Raw genomic sequence first — 5,000 nt, forward strand, 5'->3', positions numbered from 1 at the left:
GTCTGGGGCCAAATCTCTGAATCATGCAAACACTGAGGGTTCTGTGGTCTTCATTTGGCTATAGATACCATCCTTGGTGGGAACCAAGGATGTCTGGTGTAGTTCTGGGTGGGAGACGTTAGGATGTAAAGTGAGGAACTGGCCATAGGCATCCCTGGGTGGTATGATGTTGAGGGCAAGATAATAAAAATGTAAGTGCTGGCATTGACCAAGCATTGATGTGTGACCTGGCGGCCACCAGGCAGACTTGAAGGGATGCAGTCATGCCATTAAGAGGGAACACAGCATAAGGTTTCGGCAAACAGTGTACCTCAGATTCTGAATCATGCAAAAATAGGAGATTAGTTAATGGGGAAACCATCACCTATGGTGATGGCCTACTTACACGCCTTTGTACTAATGACATCCTGTAGCATATCTCTTAGCAGCAGTCCTGATTCTGTAATGGAAGTAGCACAACTGATCATGAGGGGTGTCATCCAGTGGCTGTTGAAGACGTTGGTTGGTGCAGGAGCATGGGGATCCGCATAGGTGGGTGTTGTGATGCTTCATCACCGCTCTGCATGTCATAAGGTAGATATTAATGCTCCACCGAATTCACCTTAGCTTCAGTCGGTGTTATAAGGTTATCCCCTACAAGTAGAGTTGTTGATGGTGTTCTTGACGGGGGGAAGTGGCTTTCCAAAAGGGCATCAACTTTAGTCATCAGGTCCTTCATGGACAAGGTGTCAACATCGGGGATGCATGAAGTAGGTTCACTTCATGAGGAGAATAGTCTGAAGCAGGCTGAAAGGTGAGCAATAGGGTTGTGGTAGCCTATGAGGTAACACCCCTGGTTGGTGATCGCCAGACTCGGGTTCGAGTCCCGCTCAAGCTCATTAGTTTCATGGTCAATGTAATCTCACTATCCTTATGAGCTAAGGATTGGGATTTAGGGTTAGCCTATAGGTTTATCTGCTGAGTCATCAGCAGCCATTGCTTGGCCCTCCTTAGTCCTAGCATGGGTGGAGAGGGTGGTTGGGCACTAACCATATGTATACATGGTCAGTCTCTAAGTCATTGTCCTTTCCTTTGCCATTCATCAGTTGCCTTTGCCATTCATGAGTGGCCTTTAAAATTCTAAAACATTAAATACTGATAATTTGTCTGAAGGCCACAGACACCTTTTGATCCCCTAATGGTTGTTCAGAGAGATTAAAACTCTTGGCCACACTCGTGGCTAGCAATGGTAATTACTGGTCCAGTGGGTATGATTTAAGGCCATCATACTGTATTTCAGCATGCTTTTGCTTGTAAAGTCAATCAGAGATTTCTAGGACAGTGTCTTCAGGGATCACAGCAAGGATATAGTCCGCTTTGCTGCTTGACCTGCTTATGCCCTTGGTGTGGAATTGAACCTCGCTGTGTTAAAGCCAAAAAAATGCATTTCTGCTGGTGAAGGGCAAGAATTTCATTTCAGCTATATGGACAGATGATTCGGGGGTCAGTTGTGGACGCCGTCAGAGGATGTGGAAGATGAAGCAGTGAGCTGAGAGGTGGGCTGGATGTTCGAGGAACTCTGTTGGTCACCAATGTGACGGGAGCAGAGGAGGAATTAATATGAATAGAGCTCCTGAACCACTAACTTTATTTAGCAAAAAACTAGGGGCCACAAAAGGGTGACCATTGCTTTAGTACATTTAACAGTTTTTGGCAATAAGGTTAACATTGTCATAGAAATTGAAAATATGATAACCGTAACAAAAATAGAATGAAATTTATCGTGTTACAATCAAGGTTTTTCGTTTCGTGGAGTCAGATAGTGGTTCTGCATAAAAGAAAATGTAAGTATATCATTCTTCATTTGTATGTGTGTAGCTTGTTGCACGTGAATTACAGTAATCATAATGAATAAATGAAAATTAACAACCTCCTTTTTTTCTGCATGATAAATTCAAATAGTAATTAAACTATCTACGGTGCCCAGCATTGGTGTTAAACATTATGATACAACTCTTTCGCCTTTTTGCATTCAGATCTCCGCAGAGTATGCCAGGTATGAGTTTCATTCTAACAGTGCTATGTTTTTCTTCATAAGGCTCGTTACTTCTATATAGCCCAGAAGTTTTATTTCGGCACTGAATAAACCGTGGAAAGATCTTCCTATTTGGATAGTTAAATTGATGAAACTTCAAAAGTTCAAACATGTTGCAAAACGATTTTGTTTAACAGGTTGTCATTAGTTTTGTTTCAAAGTTCATTTGTTACTTATCTATCTAATCAATATTGATATCTATCTTTGTGAATTAAGCAGCTTTAAACCTTGACATATTTTGTCTTTCTGTTGCCTCTCTTTCATGTTTTTTTTCTATATTTCTCTGTTTCTTTTCTATTTTCCATCTACAGCTGTAGAATGTCATATACAAATAATAATAATAAGGATAATAATAAGGATAATAGTAATGATAATGATTGTAATGATAATAATAGTAATGATTATAAAGTATCTAATAACAAATAAAAAAAACTGTAGATGACTTTTCTGTGCCTTGGTAGTAGTTGTGATAAATGTATTTTTTTCGCATTCAAGCCCGCTAGCATTATCAATTAAAAGAAAAAGTCAAGGATAACTTGAGGTATATTGATTATGAAAAAGGGTACTTTGGTTAGAATTTGAAGTGGACTCCCGCTCCTACAAGCGCCTACTACACTGGTAAATGGATTTCTGTGACAGAAATATCATAATTAGTCTTTATTGGTGAGTATCTGCGACAAGGGAAATTAAATAAAAGGAAACAGAAAAGAAACTTACATTTGGATATTAGCAACTACATAAGACGAGTGCCTTATAGTAAATATTTGTATACGTAAACATTGAGCTAAGGATATTGGGAGTTATGCACACACACACACACACACACACACACACACACATATATATATATATATATATATATATATGTGTGTGTATATATACACACACACCAATATATATATATATATATATGTATATATATATATATATATATATATATATATACATACACACACACACACACATATATATATATATATATATATATATATATATATATATATATATATATATATATACTTATACATATATATATTAGGAGTTGAATGGCAGGACAGGATTAGAAATGAATCTATAAGAGATATTACTCGAGTGCCATATGTGGATGAGATCATGATGAGGGGTAGATGGAGGTGATTTTGGCATGCTTTTCACATTCCCCAAGAGGTATTAGTTCACCAAACGTCAGGTGGCCTCCACAAGACACTAGAAGAGTTGGAATATCCAGGCCTATATGGCTGAGGACTATGAAGCGTGAAGTAGGAAATGATGAATGGAGAAGTGTTGAATTAAAAGCTTAAGATAGAGACGACTGGCGAAATCTAATCGAGGCCCTTAGCATCAATAGGCGTAGGAGGAGATGTTGATGAAACATTGATCATTCTTTCTAAAAAAACTATTGGGAATTTAATTTTCCTCCTGATTACATATTTTGTAGCCTACAAAAGTTTTTTCGCAATTAATTTGGTTCAAAAGTTCTGCTACAAGATATCCAATTATCAGTATTTCTAAGGAAGTGGTACTTCAGCAACACTATTGATACATCTATGTGGCTGAATATGCATCAAGAGCGAAGAGCCACTCATGTGCCTCTTTGAACTTTTGTGTTTTATATACACATTTATTGAGTGTGTACTGAATATACAATTTTAGTCATGATGGTATTTCCCAGAATTTCTTCTAATGGTCAATCTAAATCCATTAAACACACAAAACCAAATATGAGTACAATTTCTTTATTGAAGCCCTGTCACAATGTAAGAATATCTATAGTGGTTAATAGTTTCAGTATAATTTTCCTCTCTTAGGAAAAGATCGAAATTTGGCAAAACCACGAACAATGAAAGTGGCGCTAATTCAAAAACTTTTTTTAAAGTTATCAAGTTTAATTTCATAAATTCCACGTTGAAAGGCCGTGCTATGCGTTAACCTTCTCTTTCCTTATATCTGGAGTCCTGTTCTAGCAAAAAAAAAAAAAAAGGCTTCGGAAAATGTTGTATAAACTAGAGAACATTGATATCCGGATGATGATGAGAAAAGTTATAAATTTGAAAAAAAAGTGGATAATAGTGAGGGATAAACCAATACAAAAATGTAGCCTAGGTGGATAATTGGTGCGTAAGGGAGTTGGTTGTGAAAAGGGGCGAAAGGAAATCAATAGATTCATCATGATAGGAAACACTGAATAGGGGTATAAGATTAGAGAACTGTAACAGCTTTGGAAAGTCATGCAACCACGTGCGTCATGCGTTCATTGTACTGTATTAATATTTGGTAAAAGTAAAAGTAAAAGTAAAAGTAAGCACTCTCTCTTTCTCTCTCTCTCTCTCTCTCTCTCTCTCTCTCTCTCTCTCTCTGTATCGCAATCGTCATCTCATCCTACGCCTATTGACGCAAAGGGCCTCGGTCAGATTTCACCAGTCGTCTCTTATTTTGAGCTTTTAATTCAATACTTCTCCACTCATCATCTCCCAATTCACGCTTCATAGTTTTCAGCCATGTTGGCTTAGGTCTTTCAACTCTTCTAGTGTCTTGTGGAGCCCAGTTAATCATTTGAGAAACCAATCTCTTTTGGGGAGTGCAAAGAGCATGCCCAAACTATATCCATCTACCACTCACCATGATTTCATCGACATATGACACTCGAGTAATCTCTCTTATAGTTTCATTTCTAATCCTGTCCTGCCATTTAACTCACAATATTCTTCTGGGGGATTTTTTTTCTCAAATCTACTAACTCTGTTGGAGATTGTTTCATTGCCTTACCACGACTCATGTCCATACAGTAACACAGATCTCACTAAACTGACATATAGTCTGATTTTTATATATAATTTCAGGCGATTTAATTTCCAAATTTTACATAACCTAGCCTTTGTCTAATTTGCTTTTTTTTTCAACCTTTCACTCAACTCCAATTCTAATA

The sequence above is a fragment of the Palaemon carinicauda genome, chromosome 45 (genome assembly GCF_036898095.1).
Source record: "Palaemon carinicauda isolate YSFRI2023 chromosome 45, ASM3689809v2, whole genome shotgun sequence".
NCBI lineage: Eukaryota > Metazoa > Arthropoda > Malacostraca > Decapoda > Palaemonidae > Palaemon > Palaemon carinicauda.